This window comes from Myxine glutinosa, chromosome 11, assembly GCF_964187855.1.
Source record: "Myxine glutinosa chromosome 11, kmMyxGlut1.1, whole genome shotgun sequence".
NCBI classification, from domain to species: Eukaryota; Metazoa; Chordata; class Myxini; order Myxiniformes; family Myxinidae; genus Myxine; species Myxine glutinosa.
Genome location: NC_136271.1, coordinates 11980720 through 12004777, shown reverse-complemented (window position 1 = coordinate 12004777; position 24058 = coordinate 11980720).

The following is a 24058-nucleotide window of genomic DNA, read 5'->3' as shown; positions in this document are numbered from 1 at the left end:
AAGGTACTTGTACACATCATATGTATGACCGTTATGGTGCCGAAGCTATAAGGCAGGTCGAGAATTGGTATTTGTGGACAAAGGGACATGCTGAGGAGTTTCCAAGAGATGGTACATTTGAGCGAAGTCGATTGGAAAGATTGGGACAAAGATTGAAAGCCAGGAAGAGACAGAATCTAACGGTAGACTGGCTTGCATTCCATCTTTGGGATGGTGAATCCAGACAACGGGAACAGCAAGAACGGATAACGGATCTAGAACTTAAAATAAAAAGGATACAGGATACAGTGGAGGAGACAAATGCACAACTGCCCTCGAAATTAGGAATGAAAGTGACAGTTGTCCCATCTGATTTCCAGTTGTCTCCCCAAAAAGGACGGTACAGAGAATTTTTTCGTGTTTCAGGAGACAACGAGAGATTGCAGTGTCAACTCAGGGATGTAAAGATGCAGCCCAGCAATACAAGTGCACAGGTGCACAGACCAGGCAACGACAGAAACCGGTGTTTCAAGTGTGGACAGATGGGACATTGGAAAAGAGGATGTCCGTATACCAACAGGAAGACAAGTTCATAGGGTAAACCAAGATCAAGGGTACCAGTGCTTACCGATACCTCAGACAACGATTAGGCCTTCATTGTGACAAATCCCAAATGACGATTGGCCTCAACAAATTAGATTACTGGACAAACATGAATAACTGTCGATGATTCTTGTGTCTGAAAAGTTTTCGGAGCAAGAATTATTCATTTTTCTTTTGCTTGTAAGCAAATTGATAATTAATTGATCAAATGCCGAAATTGGATCTTTTATGTTGGGCACAAAATTTTAAATTTACAAAGTTTGGAACAATTGCTTTGCAATTTTTTGGCAAAGCAAGTGACAAGAGTCACATGATGATCAGGTGGGAATTTCAGACTATTGTTCCGCACGATTGATAGGTCAGTGGTCGACTGACATGCAAATGGGTGTGTAGTCAAATTTGGATAAATTATTGTGGAAACTGAAAGGGTAATTCCAATGTGACATCATAGGGGTTTTCTAAGAATAGACTTTTAGTCTATTTGTGTATTAGCATTTTAAATTTGATGGACAAATTTTATGAAATTGAAATAAAATTGACACCCATCTTGATCTGTAAATAATGGTTCCAACGCAAACAAATATGCATAATGCATGTGTGTGTGTGTCTTTGTGTATCAATCTTATAAGATTGTTGACACCGACAGTGTGCCTTGTCTGAAAATAGATAGTTCCATGTGGATGGGATCGCATATCGAGAGAATTCGTAAAATAAAATAGAAATATAATTTGATTATGAACATTATCCTTTTTGTCAAGAGAGATGGAATATAAAGATTTGATTTGCTGAGTTATGAACAGCCATTCATTGATAGTAAATTCATTGATAGTAAAAATTGGGAGTAATCTTGAGATTCCATTTTGATAGAATTTATATGAGAATCAAAGCTATTTATGGATATGAGCTTCATAAAAATGTGGGAGTACAAAATTAGCCAAATTTGGGAGAGGTCTTACACTGACTTCCCAGAGTACTCTGCTCACAGATTTATATATATATAAACTTGAATTTTATCAGCATATAAATTGTGCTGTATGTATGGATGTGTATTAGGGATAGATGATATGGGAAAATAGTAAAGAAAATTTTGCTGGTTTGAACTATTGTGAGTTTTGAGTTCTGGAGTTCAAACAAAGTCACTGGTTAACAGATGAGAAAGGATAGTAAATAAATTATTCGATGCTGGGTAAATTAAGTACGATATTACTAAGACTTATGAGAGCTATTGTTCTTCCTTACAGCAGTGGAATTATTGAAAAAATTAGATCCAACATAATGAATCTATAAATGAATGTGATAGGGATAATATCCTCAATTTGTACTAATTATTTGATTGTGGGTAAAGGAATTAATTTATCATAGTGGATTGTTAACAGCAGCCTTAAAATGTCATGAGAGTGTGCATCCATGTAATCAGAAATCCCAGATTTGTTTTTACAAACAACATTTTGGTAGAGGTCTTGAGTGGACGAGCACTTCCTTGGTAGATAAAAAACGGTACTGCATGCTGGCAGCCACTTTTGCGGCCAGTTAGGCCAAACAAATTGAGAGGAAATTGTAGTTAAGAACGTAAGTTACACATGGCTATTTGTAAAAAGGAAATTTGTTGAGATGGGAAACATTTTTCGAAGGTTTATTAAAGTGTTATAATATAACATGTGGCAAGGCAAACTATTGGATGGGAAAATTCGATCTGGTTATAGAATAAATTTATTGACCCCTTGAAGTTAATTCTTCGAATCATTGTTTCACTGGCATTTTAGTTCACATTGGAAATAGTTTGGTAGAGCTATGGTTAAAACCTTTGGTTGCGGTATCTTGGAACGAATTGATAAACCATAGGAGATTGATAAGAATAGAAACAAATATGGACCCAAAATAGAAAGTTGGATTCATGCCTCTCATTGCAAGCAAGCACATGGGGCTAAGGTGGACGATCCCACAGAAAATGAGGCTGCACCTAGCAGCCCAGCAGAACATTCAGTGGCGGATAAATGATAGTCGTGATTTACATTCATTTGAATTACATTTTAACACCCCTTGCATTGATAAACATTACAATTTCAACATTTAATATTCCTACTTGAATTAGGGAAGATAGTGACATTTATTTGCCTACATGACATACCATTATCTACTGATATTAGCACAACATGAGGGATAATGTATCACAACTACACTCATGATTAGGGGATTTAGTTCGACCCTGGGAGATAGGGGGATCAGGGTAAGACAAATAATCTGATTTATGTTACATATTAAGGGATTTTCTTTATTTACCTTTTAGGAAGCTTGTTAGTTTGGTATATAATGTTTCGGTTCTGTTCCCTTTTTTTGGTTTTCGGTTTCGGTTTTGGTTTTTGTATATAAACTGTGATAGAGTATATAATGTTCGAAAAGTGGTTTTTCAACACTAACACAAGTGCGAAAAGTGGTTTTTCAACACTAACACAGGTGCGAAAAGTGGTTTTTCAACACTAACACAAGTGCGAAAAGTGGTTTTTCCACACTAATACAAGTGCAAAAGTGGTTTCCTGCACCAACACAAGTGCGAAAAGTGGTTTTTCAAAACTAACACAAGTGCGAAAAGTGGTTTTTCAACACTCACAAGTGCAAAAAGTGTTTTTTCCACACTAATACAAGTGCAAAAGTGGTTTCCTCCACCAACACAAGTGTGAAAAGTGGTTTTTCAACACTAACACAAGTGCGAAAAGTGGTTTTTCAACACTAACACAAGTGTGAAAAGTGGTTTTTCCACACTAATACAAGTGCAAAAGTGATTTCCTGCACCAACACAAGTGTGAAAAGTGGTTTTTCAACACTAACACAAGTGCGAAAAGTGGTTTTTCAACACTATCACAAGTGCAAAAGTGTTTTTTCCACACTAATACAAGTGCAAAAGTGGTTTCCTGCACCAACATAAGTGCGAAAAGTGGTTTTTCAACACTAACACAAGTGCGAAAAGTGGTTTTACAACACTAACACAGGTGCGAAAAGTGGTTTTTCAACACTATCACAAGTGCAAAAAGTGTTTTTTCCACACTAATACAAGTGCCAAAGTGGTTTCCTGCACCAACACAAGTGCAAAAAGTGGTTTTTCAACACTAACACAAGTGCGAAAAGTGGTTTTTCAACACTAACACAAGTGCGAAAAGTGGTTTTTCAACACTAACACAAGTGCGAAAAGTGGTTTTTCCACACTAATACAAGTGCAAAAGTGGTTTCCTGCACCAACACAAGTGCGAAAAGTGGTTTTTCAACACTAACACAAGTGCGAAAAGTGGTTTTTCAACACTAACACAAGTGCGAAAAGTGGTTTTTCCACGCTAATACAAGTGCAAAAGTGGTTTCCTGCACCAAAACAACTGCGAAAAGTGGTTTTTCAACACTAACACAAGTGCGAAAAGTGGTTTTTCAACACTAACACAAGTGCGAAAAGTGGTTTTTTCCACACTAATACAAGTTCAAAAGTGGTTTCCTGCACCAACACAAGTGCGAAAAGTGGTTTTTCAACACTAACACAAGTGGGAAAAGTGGTTTTTCAACACTATCACAAGTGCAAAAAGTGTTTTTTCCACACTAATACAAGTGCAAAAGTGGTTTCCTGCACCAACACAATTGCGAAAAGTGGTTTTTCAACACTAACACAAGTGCCAAAAGTGGTTTTTCAACACTAACACAGGTGCGAAAAGTGGTTTTTCAACACTATCACAAGTGCAAAAAGTGATTTTTCCACACTAATACAAGTGCCAAAGTGGTTTCCTGCACCAAAACAAGTGCAAAAAGTGGTTTTTCAACACTAACACAAGTGCGAAAAGTGGTTTTTCAACACTAACACAAGTGCGAAAAGTGGTTTTTCAACACTAACACAAGTGCGAAAAGTGGTTTTTCCACACTAATACAAGTGCAAAAGTGGTTTCCTGCACAAATACAAGTGCGAAAAGTGGTTTTTCAACACTAACACAAGTGCGAAAAGTGGTTTTTCAACACTAACACAAGTGCGAAAAGTGTTTTTTCCACACTAATACAAGTGCAAAATTGGTTTCCTGTACCAACACAAGTGCGAAAAGTGGTTTTTCAACACTAACACAAGTGCGAAAAGTGGTTTTTCAACAATAACACAAGTGCGAAAAGTGGTTTTTCCACACTAATACAAGTGCAAAAGTGCTTTCCTGCACCAACACAAGTGCGAAAAGTGGTTTTTCAACACTAACACAAGTGCGAAAAGTGGTTTTTCAACACTAATACAAGTGCAAAAGTGGTTTCCTGCACCAACACAAGTGCGAAAAGTGGTTTTTCAACACTAACACAAGTGCGAAAAGTGGTTTTTCAACACTATCACAAGTGCAAAAAGTGTTTTTTCCACACTAATACAAGTGCAAAAGTGGTTTCCTGCACCAACACAAGTGGGAAAAGTGGTTTTTCAACACTAACACAAGTGCGAAAAGTGGTTTTTCAACACTAACACAAGTGCGAAAAGTGGTTTTTCCACACTAATACAAGTGCAACAGTGGTTTCCTGCACCAACACAAGTGCGAAAAGTGGTTTTTCAACACTACACAAGTGCGAAAAGTGGTTTTTCAACACTATCACAAGTGCAAAAAGTGTTTTTTCCACACTAATACAAGTGCAAAAGTGGTTTCCTGCACCAACACAAGTGCGAAAAGTGGTTTTTCAACACTAACACAAGTGCGAAAAGTGGTTTATCAACACTAACACAAGTGCGAAAAGTGGTTTTTCAACACTAACACAAGTGCGAAAAGTGGTTTTTCCACACTAATACAAGTGCAAAAGTGGTTTCCTGCACCAACACAAGTGCGAAAAGTGGTTTTTCAACACTAACACAAGTGCGAAAAGTGGTTTTTCAACACTAACACAAGTGCGAAAAGTGGTTTTTCCACACTAATACAAGTGCAAAAGTGGTTTCCTGCACCAACACAAGTGCGAAAAGTGGTTTTTCAACACTAACACAAGTGCGAAAAGTGGTTTTTCAACACTAACACAAGTGCGAAAAGTGGTTTTTCCACACTAATACAAGTGCAAAAGTGGTTTCCTGCACCAACACAAGTGCGAAAAGTGGTTTTTCAACACTAACACAAGTGCGAAAAGTAGTTTTTCAACACTATCACAAGTGCAAAAAGTGTTTTTTCCACACTAATACAAGTGCAAAAGTGGTTTCCTGCACCAACACAAGTGCGAAAAGTGGTTTTTCAACACTAACACAAGTGCGAAAAGTGGTTTTTCAACACTAACACAAGTGCGAAAATTGGTTTTTCAACACTAACACAAGTGCGAAAAGTGGTTTTTCCACACTAATACAAGTGCAAAAGTGGTTTCCTGCACCAACACAAGTGCGAAAAGTGGTTTTTCAACACTAACACAAGTGCGAAAAGTGGATTTTCAACACTAACACAAGTGCAAAAAGTGTTTTTCCACACTAATACAAGTGCAAAAGTGGTTTCCTGCACCAACACAAGTGCGAAAAGTGGTTTTTCAACACTAACACAAGTGCGAAAAGTGGTTTTTCAACACTATCACAAGTGCAAAAAGTGTTTTCCACACTAATACAAGTGCAAAAGTGGTTTCCTGCACCAACACAAGTGCGAAAAGTGGTTTTTCAACACTAACACAAGTGCGAAAAGTGGTTTTTCAACACTAACACAAGTGCGAAAAGTGGTTTTTCCACACTAATACAAGTGCAACAGTGGTTTCCTGCACCAACACAAGTGCGAAAAGTGGTTTTTCAACACTACACAAGTGCGAAAAGTGGTTTTTCAACACTATCACAAGTGCAAAAAGTGTTTTTTCCACACTAATACAAGTGCAAAAGTGGTTTCCTGCACCAACACAAGTGCGAAAAGTGGTTTTTCAACACTAACACAAGTGCGAAAAGTGGTTTATCAACACTAACACAAGTGCGAAAAGTGGTTTTTCAACACTAACACAAGTGCGAAAAGTGGTTTTTCCACACTAATACAAGTGCAAAAGTGGTTTCCTGCACCAACACAAGTGCGAAAAGTGGTTTTTCAACACTAACACAAGTGCGAAAAGTGGTTTTTCAACACTAACACAAGTGCGAAAAGTGGTTTTTCCACACTAATACAAGTGCAAACGTGGTTTCCTGCACCAACACAAGTGCGAAAAGTGGTTTTTCAACACTAACACAAGTGCGAAAAGTGGTTTTTCAACACTAACACAAGTGCGAAAAGTGGTTTTTCCACACTAATACAAGTGCAAAAGTGGTTTCCTGCACCAACACAAGTGCGAAAAGTGGTTTTTCAACACTAACACAAGTGCGAAAAGTGGTTTTTCAACACTAACACAAGTGCGAAAAGTGGTTTTTCCACACTAATACAAGTGCAAAAGTGGTTTCCTGCACCAACACAAGTGCGAAAAGTGGTTTTTCAACACTAACACAAGTGCGAAAAGTGGTTTTTCAACACTAACACAAGTGCGAAAAGTGGTTTTTCCACACTAATACAAGTGCAAAAGTGTTTTCCTGCACCAACACAAGTGCGAAAAGTGGTTTTTCAACACTAACACAAGTGCGAAAAGTGGTTTTTCAACACTATCACAAGTGCAAAAAGTGTTTTTTCCACACTAATACAAGTGCAAAAGTGGTTTCCTGCACCAACACAAGTGCGAAAAGTGGTTTTTCAACACTAACACAAGTGCGAAAAGTGGATTTTCAACACTAACACAAGTGCGAAAAGTGGTTTTTCCACACTAATACAAGTGCAAAAGTGGTTTCCTGCACCAACACAAGTGCGAAAAGTGGTTTTTCAACACGAACACAAGTGCGAAAAGTGGTTTTTCAACACTATCACAAGTGCAAAAAGTGTTTTTTCCACACAAATACAAGTGCAAAAGTGGTTTCCTGCACCAACACAAGTGCGAAAAGTGGTTTTTCAACACTAACACAAGTGCGAAAAGTGGTTTTTCAACACTAACACAAGTGCAAAAGTGGTTTCCTGCACCAACACAAGTGCGAAAAGTGGTTTTTCAACACTAACACAAGTGCGAAAAGTGGTTTTTCAACACTATCACAAGTGCAAAAAGTGTTTTTTCCACACTAATACAAGTGCAAAAGTGTTTCCCTGCACCAACACAAGTGCGAAAAGTGGTTTTTCAACACTAACACAAGTGCGAAAAGTGGTTTTTCAACACTAACACAAGTGCGAAAAGTGGTTTTTCAACACTATCACAAGTGCAAAAAGTGTTTTTTCCACACTAATACAAGTGCAAAAGTGTTTCCCTGCACCAACACAAGTGCGAAAAGTGGTTTTTCAACACTAACACAAGTGCGAAAAGTGGTTTTTCAACACTAACACAAGTGCGAAAAGTGGTTTTTCAACACTATCACAAGTGCAAAAAGTGTTTTTTCCACACTAATACAAGTGCAAAAGTGGTTTCCTGCACCAACACAAGTGCGAAAAGTGGTTTTTCAACACTAACACGAGTGCGAAAAGTGGTTTTTCAACACTAACACAACTGCGAAAAGTGGTTTTTCCACACTAATACAAGTGCAAAAGTGGTTTCCTGCACCAACATAAGTGCGAAAAGTGGTTTTTCAACACTAACACAAGTGCGAAAAGTGGTTTTACAACACTAACACAGGTGCGAAAAGTGGTTTTTCAACACTATCACAAGTGCAAAAAGTGTTTTTTCCACACTAATACAAGTGCCAAAGTGGTTTCCTGCACCAACACAAGTGCAAAAAGTGGTTTTTCAACACTAACACAAGTGCGAAAAGTGGTTTTTCAACACTAACACAAGTGCGAAAAGTGGTTTTTCAACACTAACACAAGTGCGAAAAGTGTTTTTTCCACACTAATACAAGTGCAAAAGTGGTTTCCTGCACCAACACAAGTGCGAAAAGTGGTTTTTCAACACTAACACAAGTGCGAAAAGTGGTTTTTCAACACTAACACAAGTGCGAAAAGTGGTTTTTCCACGCTAATACAAGTGCAAAAGTGGTTTCCTGCACCAACACAAGTGCGAAAAGTGGTTTTTCAACACTAACACAAGTGCGAAAAGTGGTTTTTCAACACTAACACAAGTGCGAAAAGTGGTTTTCCACACTAATACAAGTGCAAAAGTGGTTTCCTGCACCAACACAAGTGCGAAAAGTGGTTTTTCAACACTAACACAAGTGCGAAAAGTGGTTTTTCAACACTATCACAAGTGCAAAAAGTGTTTTTTCCACACTAATACAAGTGCAAAAGTGGTTTCCTGCACCAACACAAGTGCGAAAAGTGGTTTTTCAACACTAACACAAGTGCGAAAAGTGGTTTTTCAACACTAACACAAGTGCGAAAAGTGGTTTTTCAACACTAACACAAGTGCGAAAAGTGGTTTTTCCACACTAATACAAGTGCAAAAGTGGTTTCCTGCACCAACACAAGTGCGAAAAGTGGTTTTTCAACACTAACACAAGTGCGAAAAGTGGTTTTTCAACACTATCACAAGTGCAAAAAGTGTTTTTTCCACACTAATACAAGTGCAAAAGTGGTTTCCTGCACCAACACAAGTGCGAAAAGTGGTTTTTCAACACTAACACAAGTGCGAAAAGTGGTTTTTCAACACTAACACAAGTGCGAAAAGTGGTTTTTCAACACTAATACAAGTGCGAAAAGTGGTTTTTCCACACTAATACAAGTGCAAAAGTGGTTTCCTGCACCAACACAAGTGCGAAAAGTGGTTTTTCAACACTAACACAAGTGCGAAAAGTGGATTTTCAACACTAACACAAGTGCGAAAAGTGGTTTTTCAACACTATCACAAGTGCAAAAAGTGTTTTTTCCACACAAATACAAGTGCGAAAAGTGGTTTTTCAACACTATCACAAGTGCAAAAAGTGTTTTTTCCACACAAATACAAGTGCAAAAGTGGTTTCCTGCACCAACACAACTGCGAAAAGTGGTTTTTCAACACTAACACAAGTGCGAAAAGTGGTTTTTCAACACTAACACAAGTGCAAAAAGTGGTTTTTCAACACTAACACAAGTGCGAAAAGTGTTTTTTCCACACTAATATAAGTGCAAAAGTGGTTTCCTGCACCAACACAAGTGCGAAAAGTGGTTTTTCAACTCTATCACAAGTGCGAAAAGTGGTTTATCAACACTAACACAAGTGCGAAAAGTGGTTTTTGAACACTAACACAAGTGCGAAAAGTGGTTTTTCCACACTAATACAAGTGCAAAAGTGGTTTCCTGCACCAACACAAGTGCGAAAAGTGGTTTTTCAACACTAACACAAGTGCGAAAATTGGTTTTTCAACACTAACACAAGTGCGAAAAGTGGTTTTTCCACACTAATACAAGTGCAAAAGTGGTTTCCTGCACCAACACAAGTGCGAAAAGTGGTTTTTCAACACTAACTCAAGTGCGAAAAGTGGTTTTTCAACACTAACACAAGTGCGAAAAGTGGTTTTTCCACACTAATACAAGTGCAAAAGTGTTTTCCTGCACCAACACAAGTGCGAAAAGTGGTTTTTCAACACTAACACAAGTGCGAAAAGTGGTTTTTCAACACTATCACAAGTGCAAAAAGTGTTTTTTCCACACTAATACAAGTGCAAAAGTGGTTTCCTGCACCAACACAAGTGCGAAAAGTGGTTTTTCAACACTAACACAAGTGCGAAAAGTGGTTTTTCAACACTAACACAAGTGCGAAAATTGGTTTTTCAACACTAACACAAGTGCGAAAAGTGGTTTTTCCACACTAATACAAGTGCAAAAGTGGTTTCCTGCACCAACACAAGTGCGAAAAGTGGTTTTTCAACACTAACACAAGTGCGAAAAGTGGTTTTTCAACACTAACACAAGTGCGAAAAGTGGTTTTTCAACACTAACACAAGTGCGAAAAGTGGTTTTTCCACACTAATACAAGTGCAAAAGTGGTTTCCTGCACCAACACAAGTGCGAAAAGTGGTTTTTCAACACTAACACAAGTGCGAAAAGTGGTTTTTCAACACTATCACAAGTGCAAAAAGTGTTTTTTCCACACTAATACAAGTGCAAAAGTGGTTTCCTGCACCAACACAAGTGCGAAAAGTGGTTTTTCAACACTAACACAAGTGCGAAAAGTGGTTTTTCAACACTAACACAAGTGCGAAAAGTGGTTTTTCAACACTAACACAAGTGCGAAAAGTGGTTTTTCCACACTAATACAAGTGCAAAAGTGGTTTCCTGCACCAACACAAGTGCGAAAAGTGGTTTTTCAACACTAACACAAGTGCGAAAAGTGGATTTTCAACACTAACACAAGTGCGAAAAGTGGTTTTTCAACACTATCACAAGTGCAAAAAGTGTTTTTTCCACACAAATACAAGTGCGAAAAGTGGTTTTTCAACACTATCACAAGTGCAAAAAGTGTTTTTTCCACACAAATACAAGTGCAAAAGTGGTTTCCTGCACCAACACAACTGCGAAAAGTGGTTTTTCAACACTAACACAAGTGCGAAAAGTGGTTTTTCAACACTAACACAAGTGCAAAAAGTGGTTTTTCAACACTAACACAAGTGCGAAAAGTGGTTTATCAACACTAACACAAGTGCGAAAAGTGGTTTTTGAACACTAACACAAGTGCGAAAAGTGGTTTTTCCACACTAATACAAGTGCAAAAGTGGTTTCCTGCACCAACACAAGTGCGAAAAGTGGTTTTTCAACACTAACACAAGTGCGAAAAGTGGTTTTTTAACACTAACACAAGTGCGAAAAGTGGTTTTTCCACACTAATACAAGTGCAAAAGTGGTTTCCTGCACCAACACAAGTGCGAAAAGTGGTTTTTCAACACTAACACAAGTGCGAAAAGTGGTTTTTCAACACTAACACAAGTGCGAAAAGTGGTTTTTCCACACTAATACAAGTGCAAAAGTGTTTTCCTGCACCAACACAAGTGCGAAAAGTGGTTTTTCAACACTAACACAAGTGCGAAAAGTGGTTTTTCAACACTAACACAAGTGCGAAAAGTGGTTTTTCAACACTATCACAAGTGCAAAAAGTGTTTTTTCCACACTAATACAAGTGCAAAAGTGGTTTCCTGCACCAACACAAGTGCGAAAAGTGGTTTTTCAACACTAACACAAGTGCGAAAAGTGGTTTTTCAACACTAACACAAGTGCGAAAATTGGTTTTTCAACACTAACACAAGTGCGAAAAGTGGTTTTTCCACACTAATACAAGTGCAAAAGTGGTTTCCTGCACCAACACAAGTGCGAAAAGTGGTTTTTCAACACTAACACAAGTGCGAAAAGTGGATTTTCAACACTAACACAAGTGCGAAAAGTGGTTTTTCCACACTAATACAAGTGCAAAAGTGGTTTCCTGCACCAACACAAGTGCGAAAAGTGGTTTTTCAACACGAACACAAGTGCGAAAAGTGGTTTTTCAACACTATCACAAGTGCAAAAAGTGTTTTTTCCACACAAATACAAGTGCAAAAGTGGTTTCCTGCACCAACACAAGTGCGAAAAGTGGTTTTTCAACACTAACACAAGTGCGAAAAGTGGTTTTTCAACACTAACACAAGTGCAAAAGTGGTTTCCTGCACCAACACAAGTGCGAAAAGTGGTTTTTCAACACTAACACAAGTGCGAAAAGTGGTTTTTCAACACTATCACAAGTGCAAAAAGTGTTTTTTCCACACTAATACAAGTGCAAAAGTGTTTCCCTGCACCAACACAAGTGCGAAAAGTGGTTTTTCAACACTAACACAAGTGCGAAAAGTGGTTTTTCAACACTAACACAAGTGCGAAAAGTGGTTTTTCAACACTATCACAAGTGCAAAAAGTGTTTTTTCCACACTAATACAAGTGCAAAAGTGGTTTCCTGCACCAACACAAGTGCGAAAAGTGGTTTTTCAACACTAACACGAGTGCGAAAAGTGGTTTTTCAACACTAACACAAGTGCGAAAAGTGGTTTTTCCACACTAATACAAGTGCAAAAGTGGTTTCCTGCACCAACATAAGTGCGAAAAGTGGTTTTTCAACACTAACACAAGTGCGAAAAGTGGTTTTACAACACTAACACAGGTGCGAAAAGTGGTTTTTCAACACTATCACAAGTGCAAAAAGTGTTTTTTCCACACTAATACAAGTGCCAAAGTGGTTTCCTGCACCAACACAAGTGCAAAAAGTGGTTTTTCAACACTAACACAAGTGCGAAAAGTGGTTTTTCAACACTAACACAAGTGCGAAAAGTGGTTTTTCAACACTAACACAAGTGCGAAAAGTGGTTTTTCCACACTAATACAAGTGCAAAAGTGGTTTCCTGCACCAACACAAGTGCGAAAAGTGGTTTTTCAACACTAACACAAGTGCGAAAAGTGGTTTTTCAACACTAACACAAGTGCGAAAAGTGGTTTTTCCACGCTAATACAAGTGCAAAAGTGGTTTCCTGCACCAACACAAGTGCGAAAAGTGGTTTTTCAACACTAACACAAGTGCGAAAAGTGGTTTTTCAACACTAACACAAGTGCGAAAAGTGGTTTTCCACACTAATACAAGTGCAAAAGTGGTTTCCTGCACCAACACAAGTGCGAAAAGTGGTTTTTCAACACTAACACAAGTGCGAAAAGTGGTTTTTCAACACTATCACAAGTGCAAAAAGTGTTTTTTCCACACTAATACAAGTGCAAAAGTGGTTTCCTGCACCAACACAAGTGCGAAAAGTGGTTTTTCAACACTAACACAAGTGCGAAAAGTGGTTTTTCAACACTAACACAAGTGCGAAAAGTGGTTTTTCAACACTAACACAAGTGCGAAAAGTGGTTTTTCCACACTAATACAAGTGCAAAAGTGGTTTCCTGCACCAACACAAGTGCGAAAAGTGGTTTTTCAACACTAACACAAGTGCGAAAAGTGGTTTTTCAACACTATCACAAGTGCAAAAAGTGTTTTTCCACACTAATACAAGTGCAAAAGTGGTTTCCTGCACCAACACAAGTGCGAAAAGTGGTTTTTCAACACTAACACAAGTGCGAAAAGTGGTTTTTCAACACTAACACAAGTGCGAAAAGTGGTTTTTCAACACTAACACAAGTGCGAAAAGTGGTTTTTCCACACTAATACAAGTGCAAAAGTGGTTTCCTACACCAACACAAGTGCGAAAAGTGGTTTTTCAACACTAACACAAGTGCGAAAAGTGGATTTTCAACACTAACACAAGTGCGAAAAGTGGTTTTTCAACACTATCACAAGTGCAAAAAGTGTTTTTTCCACACAAATACAAGTGCGAAAAGTGGTTTTTCAACACTATCACAAGTGCAAAAAGTGTTTTTTCCACACAAATACAAGTGCAAAAGTGGTTTCCTGCACCAACACAACTGCGAAAAGTGGTTTTTCAACACTAACACAAGTGCGAAAAGTGGTTTTTCAACACTAACACAAGTGCAAAAAGTGGTTTTTCAACACTAACACAAGTGCGAAAAGTGTTTTTTCCACACTAATATAAGTGCAAAAGTGGTTTCCTGCACCAACACAAGTGCGAAAAGTGGTTTTTCAACACTAACACAAGTGTGAAAAGTGGTTTTTCAACACTAACACAAGTGCGAAAAGTGGTTTTTCCACACTAATACAAGTGCAAAAGTGGTTTCCTGCACCAACACAAGTGCGAAAAGTGGTTTTTCAACACTAACACAAGTGCGAAAAGTGGTTTTTCAACACTAACACAAGTGCGAAAAGTGGTTTTTCCACACTAATACAAGTGCAAAAGTGGTTTCCTGCACCAACACAAGTGCGAAAAGTGGTTTTTCAACACTAACACAAGTGCGAAAAGTGGTTTTTCAACACTATCACAAGTGCAAAAAGTGTTTTTTCCACACTAATACAAGTGCAAAAGTGGTTTCCTGCACCAACACAAGTGCGAAAAGTGGTTTTTCAACACTAACACAAGTGCGAAAAGTGGTTTTTCAACACTAACACAAGTGCGAAAATTGGTTTTTCAACACTAACACAAGTGCGAAAAGTGGTTTTTCCACACTAATACAAGTGCAAAAGTGGTTTCCTGCACCAACATAAGTGCGAAAAGTGGTTTTTCAACACTAACACAAGTGCGAAAAGTGGTTTTACAACACGAACACAGGTGCGAAAAGTGGTTTTTCAACACTATCACAAGTGCAAAAAGTGTTTTTTCCACACTAATACAAGTGCCAAAGTGGTTTCCTGCACCAACACAAGTGCAAAAAGTGGTTTTTCAACACTAACACAAGTGCGAAAAGTGGTTTTTCAACACTAACACAAGTGCGAAAAGTGGTTTTTCAACACTAACACAAGTGCGAAAAGTGGTTTTTCCACACTAATACAAGTGCAAAAGTGGTTTCCTGCACCAACACAAGTGCGAAAAGTGGTTTTTCAACACTAACACAAGTGCGAAAAGTGGTTTTTCCACGCTAACACAAGTGCAAAAGTGGTTTCCTGCACCAACACAAGTGCGAAAAGTGGTTTTTCAACACTAACACAAGTGCGAAAAGTGGTTTTTCAACACTAACACAAGTGCGAAAAGTGGTTTTTCCACACTAATACAAGTGCAAAAGTGGTTTCCTGCACCAACACAAGTGCGAAAAGTGGTTTTTCAACACTAACACATGTGCGAAAAGTGGTTTTTCAACACTATCACAAGTGCAAAAAGTGTTTTTTCCACACTAATACAAGTGCAAAAGTGGTTTCCTGCACCAACACAAGTGCGAAAAGTGGTTTTTCAACACTAACACAAGTGCGAAAAGTGGTTTTTCAACACTAACACAAGTGCGAAAAGTGGTTTTTCAACACTAACACAAGTGCGAAAAGTGGTTTTTCCACACTAATACAAGTGCAAAAGTGGTTTCCTGCACCAACACAAGTGCGAAAAGTGGTTTTTCAACACTAACACAAGTGCGAAAAGTGGATTTTCAACACTAACACAAGTGCGAAAAGTGGTTTTTCAACACTATCACAAGTGCAAAAAGTGTTTTTTCCACACAAATACAAGTGCGAAAAGTGGTTTTTCAACACTATCACAAGTGCAAAAAGTGTTTTTTTCCACACAAATACAAGTGCAAAAGTGGTTTCCTGCACCAACACAACTGCGAAAAGTGGTTTTTCAACACTAACACAAGTGTGAAAAGTGGTTTTTCAACACTAACACAAGTGCAAAAAGTGGTTTTTCAACACTAACACAAGTGCGAAAAGTGTTTTTTCCACACTAATATAAGTGCAAAAGTGGTTTCCTGCACCAACACAAGTGCGAAAAGTGGTTTTTCAACTCTATCACAAGTGCGAAAAGTGGTTTTTCAACACTAACACAAGTGCGAAAAGTGGTTTTTCAACACTAACACAAGTGCGAAAAGTGGTTTTTCCACACTAATACAAGTGCAAAAGTGGTTTCCTGCACCAACACAAGTGCGAAAAGTGGTTTTTCAACACTAACACAAGTGCGAAAAGTGGTTTTTCAACACTAACACAAGTGCGAAAAGTGGTTTTTCCACACTAATACAAGTGCAAAAGTGGTTTCCTGCACCAACACAAGTGCGAAAAGTGGTTTTTCAACACTAACACAAGTGCGAAAAGTGGTTTTTCAACACTATCACAAGTGCAAAAAGTGTTTTTTCCACACTAATACAAGTGCAAAAGTGGTTTCCTGCACCAACACAAGTGCGAAAAGTGGTTTTTCAACACTAACACAAGTGCGAAAAGTGGTTTTTCAACACTAACACAAGTGCGAAAATTGGTTTTTCAACACTAACACAAGTGCGAAAAGTGGTTTTTCCACACTAATACAAGTGCAAAAGTGGTTTCCTGCACCAACATAAGTGCGAAAAGTGGTTTTTCAACACTAACACAAGTGCGAAAAGTGGTTTTACAACACGAACACAGGTGCGAAAAGTGGTTTTTCAACACTATCACAAGTGCAAAAAGTGTTTTTTCCACACTAATACAAGTGCCAAAGTGGTTTCCTGCACCAACACAAGTGCAAAAAGTGGTTTTTCAACACTAACACAAGTGCGAAAAGTGGTTTTTCAACACTAACCCAAGTGCGAAAAGTGGTTTTTCAACACTAACACAAGTGCGAAAAGTGGTTTTTCCACACTAATACAAGTGCAAAAGTGGTTTCCTGCACCAACACAAGTGCGAAAAGTGGTTTTTCAACACTAACACAAGTGCGAAAAGTGGTTTTTCCACGCTAATACAAGTGCAAAAGTGGTTTCCTGCACCAACACAAGTGCGAAAAGTGGTTTTTCAACACTAACACAAGTGCGAAAAGTGGTTTTTCAACACTAACACAAGTGCGAAAAGTGGTTTTTCCACACTAATACAAGTGCAAAAGTGGTTTCCTGCACCAACACAAGTGCGAAAAGTGGTTTTTCAACACTAACACAAGTGCGAAAAGTGGTTTTTCAACACTATCACAAGTGCAAAAAGTGTTTTTTCCACACTAATACAAGTGCAAAAGTGGTTTCCTGCACCAACACAAGTGCGAAATGTGGTTTTTCAACACTAACACAAGTGCGAAAAGTGGTTTTTCAACACTAACACAAGTGCGAAAAGTGGTTTTTCAACACTAACACAAGTGCGAAAAGTGGTTTTTCCACACTAATACAAGTGCAAAAGTGGTTTCCTGCACCAACACAAGTGCGAAAAGTGGTTTTTCAACACTAACACAAGTGCGAAAAGTGGTTTTTCAACACTATCACAAGTGCAAAAAGTGTTTTTTCCACACTAATACAAGTGCAAAAGTGGTTTCCTGCACCAACACAAGTGCGAAAAGTGGTTTTTAAACACTAACACAAGTGCGAAAAGTGGTTTTTCAACACTAACACAAGTGCGAAAAGTGGTTTTTCCACACTAATACAAGTGCAAAAGTGGTTTCCTGCACCAACACAAGTGCGAAAAGTGGTTTTTCAACACTAACACAAGTGCGAAAAGTGGATTTTCAACACTAACACAAGTGCGAAAAGTGGTTTTTCAACACTATCACAAGTGCAAAAAGTGTTTTTTCCACACAAATACAAGTGCGAAAAGTGGTTTTTCAACACTATCACAAGTGCAAAAAGTGTTTTTTCCACACAAATACAAGTGCAAAAGTGGTTTCCTGCACCAACACAACTGCGAAAAGTGGTTTTTCAACACTAACACAAGTGCGAAAAGTGGTTTTTCAACACTAACACAAGTGCAAAAAGTGGTTTTTCAACACTAACACAAGTGCGAAAAGTGTTTTTTCCACACTAATATAAGTGCAAAAGTGGTTTCCTGCACCAACACAAGTGCGAAAAGTGGTTTTTCAACACTAACACAAGTGCGAAAAGTGGTTTTTCAACACTAACACAAGTGCGAAAAGTGGTTTTTCAACACTATCACAAGTGCAAAAAGTGTTTTTTCCACACTAATACAAGTGCCAAAGTGGTTTCCTGCACCAACACAAGTGCAAAAAGTGGTTTTTCAACACTAACACAAGTGCGAAAAGTGGTTTTTCAACACTAACACAAGTGCGAAAAGTGGTTTTTCAACACTAACACAAGTGCGAAAAGTGGTTTTTCCACACTAATACAAGTGCAAAAGTGGTTTCCTGCACCAACACAAGTGCGAAAAGTGGTTTTTCAACACTAACACAAGTGCGAAAAGTGGTTTTTCAACACTAACACAAGTGCGAAAAGTGGTTTTTCCACGCTAATACAAGTGCAAAAGTGGTTTCCTGCACCAAAACAAGTGCGAAAAGTGGTTTTTCAACACTAACACAAGTGCGAAAAGTGGTTTTTCAACACTAACACAAGTGCGAAAAGTGGTTTTTCAACACTAACACAAGTGCGAAAAGTGGTTTTTTCCACACTAATACAAGTGCAAAAGTGGTTTCCTGCACCAACACAAGTGCGAAAAGTGGTTTTTCAACACTAACACAAGTGGGAAAAGTGGTTTTTCAACACTATCACAAGTGCAAAAAGTGTTTTTTCCACACTAATACAAGTGCAAAAGTGGTTTCCTGCACCAACACAATTGCGAAAAGTGGTTTTTCAACACTAACACAAGTGCCAAAAGTGGTTTTTCAACACTAACACAGGTGCGAAAAGTGGTTTTTCAACACTATCACAAGTGCAAAAAGTGATTTTTCCACACTAATACAAGTGCCAAAGTGGTTTCCTGCACCAAAACAAGTGCAAAAAGTGGTTTTTCAACACTAACACAAGTGCGAAAAGTGGTTTTTCAACACTAACACAAGTGCGAAAAGTGGTTTTTCAACACTAACACAAGTGCGAAAAGTGGTTTTTCCACACTAATACAAGTGCAAAAGTGGTTTCCTGCACAAATACAAGTGCGAAAAGTGGTTTTTCAACACTAACACAAGTGCGAAAAGTGGTTTTTCAACACTAACACAAGTGCGAAAAGTGGTTTTTCCACACTAATACAAGTGCAAAATTGGTTTCCTGTACCAACACAAGTGCGAAAAGTGGTTTTTCAACACTAACACAAGTGCGAAAAGTGGTTTTTCAACAATAACACAAGTGCGAAAAGTGGTTTTTCCACACTAATACAAGTGCAAAAGTGCTTTCCTGCACCAACACAAGTGCGAAAAGTGGTTTTTCAACACTAACACAAGTGCGAAAAGTGGTTTTTCAACACTAATACAAGTGCAAAAGTGGTTTCCTGCACCAACACAAGTGCGAAAAGTGGTTTTTCAACACTAACACAAGTGCGAAAAGTGGTTTTTCAACACTATCACAAGTGCAAAAAGTGTTTTTTCCACACTAATACAAGTGCAAAAGTGGTTTCCTGCACCAACACAAGTGGGAAAAGTGGTTTTTCAACACTAACACAAGTGCGAAAAGTGGTTTTTCAACACTAACACAAGTGCGAAAAGTGGTTTTTCCACACTAATACAAGTGCAACAGTGGTTTCCTGCACCAACACAAGTGCGAAAAGTGGTTTTTCAACACTACACAAGTGCGAAAAGTGGTTTTTCAACACTATCACAAGTGCAAAAAGTGTTTTTTCCACACTAATACAAGTGCAAAAGTGGTTTCCTGCACCAACACAAGTGCGAAAAGTGGTTTTTCAACACTAACACAAGTGCGAAAAGTGGTTTATCAACACTAACACAAGTGCGAAAAGTGGTTTTTCAACACTAACACAAGTGCGAAAAGTGGTTTTTTCACACTAATACAAGTGCAAAAGTGGTTTCCTGCACCAACACAAGTGCGAAAAGTGGTTTTTCAACACTAACACAAGTGCGAAAAGTGGTTTTTCAACACTAACACAAGTGCGAAAAGTGGTTTTTCCACACTAATACAAGTGCAAAAGTGGTTTCCTGCACCAACACAAGTGCGAAAAGTGGTTTTTCAACACTAACACAAGTGCGAAAAGTGGTTTTTCAACACTAACACAAGTGCGAAAAGTGGTTTTTCCACACTAATACAAGTGCAAAAGTGGTTTCCTGCACCAACACAAGTGCGAAAAGTGGTTTTTCAACACTAACACAAGTGCGAAAAGTAGTTTTTCAACACTATCACAAGTGCAAAAAGTGTTTTTTCCACACTAATACAAGTGCAAAAGTGGTTTCCTGCACCAACACAAGTGCGAAAAGTGGTTTTTCAACACTAACACAAGTGCGAAAAGTGGTTTTTCAACACTAACACAAGTGCGAAAATTGGTTTTTCAACACTAACACAAGTGCGAAAAGTGGTTTTTCCACACTAATACAAGTGCAAAAGTGGTTTCCTGCACCAACACAAGTGCGAAAAGTGGTTTTTCAACACTAACACAAGTGCGAAAAGTGGATTTTCAACACTAACACAAGTGCGAAAAGTGGTTTTTCCACACTAATACAAGTGCAAAACTGGTTTCCTGCACCAACACAAGTGCGAAAAGTGGTTTTTCAACACTAACACAAGTGCGAAAAGTGGTTTTTCAACACTATCACAAGTGCAAAAAGTGTTTTTTCCACACAAATACAAGTGCAAAAGTGGTTTCCGGCACCAACACAAGTGCGAAAAGTGGTTTTTCAACACTAACACAAGTGCGAAAAGTGGTTTTTCAACACTAACACAAGTGCGAAAAGTGGTTTTTCAACACTAACACAAGTGCAAAAGTGGTTTCCTGCACCAACACAAGTGCGAAAAGTGGTTTTTCAACACTAACACAAGTGCGAAAAGTGGTTTTTCAACACTATCACAAGTGCAAAAAGTGTTTTTTCCACACTAATACAAGTGCAAAAGTGTTTCCCTGCACCAACACATGTGCGAAAAGTGGTTTTTCAACAATAACACAAGTGCGAAAAGTGGTTTTTCAACACTAACACAAGTGCGAAAAGTGGTTTTTCAACACTATCACAAGTGCAAAAAGTGTTTTTTCCACACTAATACAAGTGCAAAAGTGGTTTCCTGCACCAACACAAGTGCGAAAAGTGGTTTTTCAACACTAACACGAGTGCGAAAAGTGGTTTTTCAACACTAACACAAGTGCGAAAAGTGGTTTTTCCACACTAATACAAGTGCAAAAGTGGTTTCCTGCACCAACATAAGTGCGAAAAGTGGTTTTTCAACACTAACACAAGTGCGAAAAGTGGTTTTACAACACGAACACAGGTGCGAAAAGTGGTTTTTCAACACTATCACAAGTGCAAAAAGTGTTTTTTCCACACTAATACAAGTGCCAAAGTGGTTTCCTGCACCAACACAAGTGCAAAAAGTGGTTTTTCAACACTAACACAAGTGCGAAAAGTGGTTTTTCAACACTAACACAAGTGCGAAAAGTGGTTTTTCAACACTAACACAAGTGCGAAAAGTGGTTTTTCCACACTAATACAAGTGCAAAAGTGGTTTCCTGCACCAACACAAGTGCGAAAAGTGGTTTTTCAACACTAACACAAGTGCGAAAAGTGGTTTTTCCACGCTAATACAAGTGCAAAAGTGGTTTCCTGCACCAACACAAGTGCGAAAAGTGGTTTTTCAACACTAACACAAGTGCGAAAAGTGGTTTTTCAACACTAACACAAGTGCGAAAAGTGGTTTTTCAACACTAACACAAGTGCGAAAAGTGGTTTTTCCACACTAATACAAGTGCAAAAGTGGTTTCCTGCACCAACACAAGTGAGAAAAGTGGTTTTTCAACACTAACACAAGTGCGAAAAGTGGTTTTTCAACACTATCACAAGTGCAAAAAGTGTTTTTTCCACACTAATACAAGTGCAAAAGTGGTTTCCTGCACCAACACAAGTGCGAAAAGTGGTTTTTCAACACTAACACAAGTGCGAAAAGTGGTTTTTCAACACTAACACAAGTGCGAAAAGTGGTTTTTCCACACTAATACAAGTGCAGAAGTGGTTTCCTGCACCAACACAAGTGCGAAAAGTGGTTTTTCAACACTAACACAAGTGCGAAAAGTGGATTTTCAACACTAACACAAGTGCGAAAAGTGGTTTTTCAACACTATCACAAGTGCAAAAAGTGTTTTTTCCACACAAATACAAGTGCGAAAAGTGGTTTTTCAACACTATCACAAGTGCAAAAAGTGTTTTTTCCACACAAATACAAGTGCAAAAGTGGTTTCCTGCACCAACACAACTGCGAAAAGTGGTTTTTCAACACTAACACAAGTGCGAAAAGTGGTTTTTCAACACTAACACAAGTGCAAAAAGTGGTTTTTCAACACTAACACAAGTGCGAAAAGTGTTTTTTCCACACTAATATAAGTGCAAAAGTGGTTTCCTGCACCAACACAAGTGCGAAAAGTGGTTTTTCAACTCTATCACAAGTGCGAAAAGTGTTTTTTCAACACTAACACAAGTGCGAAAAGTGGTTTTTCCACACTAATACAAGTGCAAAAGTGGTTTCCTGCACCAACACAAGTGCGAAAAGTGGTTTTTCAACACTAACACAAGTGCGAAAAGTGGATTTTCAACACTAACACAAGTGCGAAAAGTGGTTTTTCCACACTAATACAAGTGCAAAAGTGGTTTCCTGCCCCAACACAAGTGCGAAAAGTGGTTTTTCAACACTAACACAAGTGCGAAAAGTGGTTTTTCAACACTATCACAAGTGCAAAAAGTGTTTTTTCCACACAAATACAAGTGCCAAAGTGGTTTCCTGCACCAACACAAGTGCGAAAAGTGGTTTTTCAACACTAACACAAGTGCGAAAAGTGGTTTTTCAACACTAACACAAGTGCGAAAAGTGGTTTTTCAACACTAACACAAGTGCGAAAAGTGTTTTTTCCACACTAATATAAGTGCAAAAGTGGTTTCCTGCACCAACACAAGTGCGAAAAGTGGTTTTTCAACACTAACACAAGTGCGAAAAGTGGTTTTTCAACAATAACACAAGTGCGAAAAGTGGTTTTTCCACACTAATACAAGTGCAAAAGTGCTTTCCTGCACCAACACAAGTGCGAAAAGTGGTTTTTCAACACTGACACAAGTGCGAAAAGTGGTTTTTCAACACTAATACAAGTGCAAAAGTGGTTTCCTGCACCAACACAAGTGCGAAAAGTGGTTTTTCAACACTAACACAAGTGCGAAAAGTGGTTTTTCAACACTAACACAAGTGCGAAAAGTGGTTTTTCAACACTAACACAAGTGCGAAAAGTGGTTTTTCCACACTAATACAAGTGCAAAAGTGGTTTCCTGCACCAACACAAGTGCGAAAAGTGGTTTTTCAACACTAACACAAGTGCGAAAAGTGGTTTTTCAACACTAACACAAGTGCGAAAAGTGGTTTTTCCACGCTAATACAAGTGCAAAAGTGGTTTCCTGCACCAAAACAAGTGCGAAAAGTGGTTTTTCAACACTAACACAAGTGCGAAAAGTGGTTTTTCAACACTAACACAAGTGCGAAAAGTGGTTTTTTCCACACTAATACAAGTGCAAAAGTGGTTTCCTGCACCAACACAAGTGCGAAAAGTGGTTTTTCAACACTAACACAAGTGGGAAAAGTGGTTTTTCAACACTATCACAAGTGCAAAAAGTGTTTTTTCCACACTAATACAAGTGCAAAAGTGGTTTCCTGCACCAACACAATTGCGAAAAGTGGTTTTTCAACACTAACACAAGTGCCAAAAGTGGTTTTTCAACACTAACACAGGTGCGAAAAGTGGTTTTTCAACACCATCACAAGTGCAAAAAGTGATTTTTCCACACTAATACAAGTGCCAAAGTGGTTTCCTGCACCAAAACAAGTGCAAAAAGTGGTTTTTCAACACTAACACAAGTGCGAAAAGTGGTTTTTCAACACTAACACAAGTGCGAAAAGTGGTTTTTCAACACTAACACAAGTGCGAAAAGTGGTTTTTCCACACTAATACAAGTGCAAAAGTGGTTTCCTGCACAAATACAAGTGCGAAAAGTGGTTTTTCAACACTAACACAAGTGCGAAAAGTGGTTTTTCAACACTAACACAAGTGCGAAAAGTGGTTTTTCCACACTAATACAAGTGCAAAATTGGTTTCCTGTACCAACACAAGTGCGAAAAGTGGTTTTTCAACACTAACACAAGTGCGAAAAGTGGTTTTT